The following is a 216-nucleotide window of genomic DNA, read 5'->3' on the forward strand; positions in this document are numbered from 1 at the left end:
TTCTCAGGCTACAAGGAGCCTCCTACCATCCTGGCAGGAGAGCGGAAATCTTCACACATACAAATGTAATCTTTTCTTATGGCTCTAGGCCTGGACATTTAGCTCGCCATCTTCTGGCCTGTATAAATAAACAGGACCAATAAACATTGAAATCCAATTCAATCATTCTAACGTGTACACAAATCCATATTCAATATATAAAGTTCATTATCAATC

This window comes from Poecilia latipinna, unplaced genomic scaffold (genome assembly GCF_001443285.1).
Source record: "Poecilia latipinna isolate Pla-1442-1.1 unplaced genomic scaffold, P_latipinna-1.0 Scaffold3629, whole genome shotgun sequence".
Lineage (NCBI taxonomy): Eukaryota > Metazoa > Chordata > Actinopteri > Cyprinodontiformes > Poeciliidae > Poecilia > Poecilia latipinna.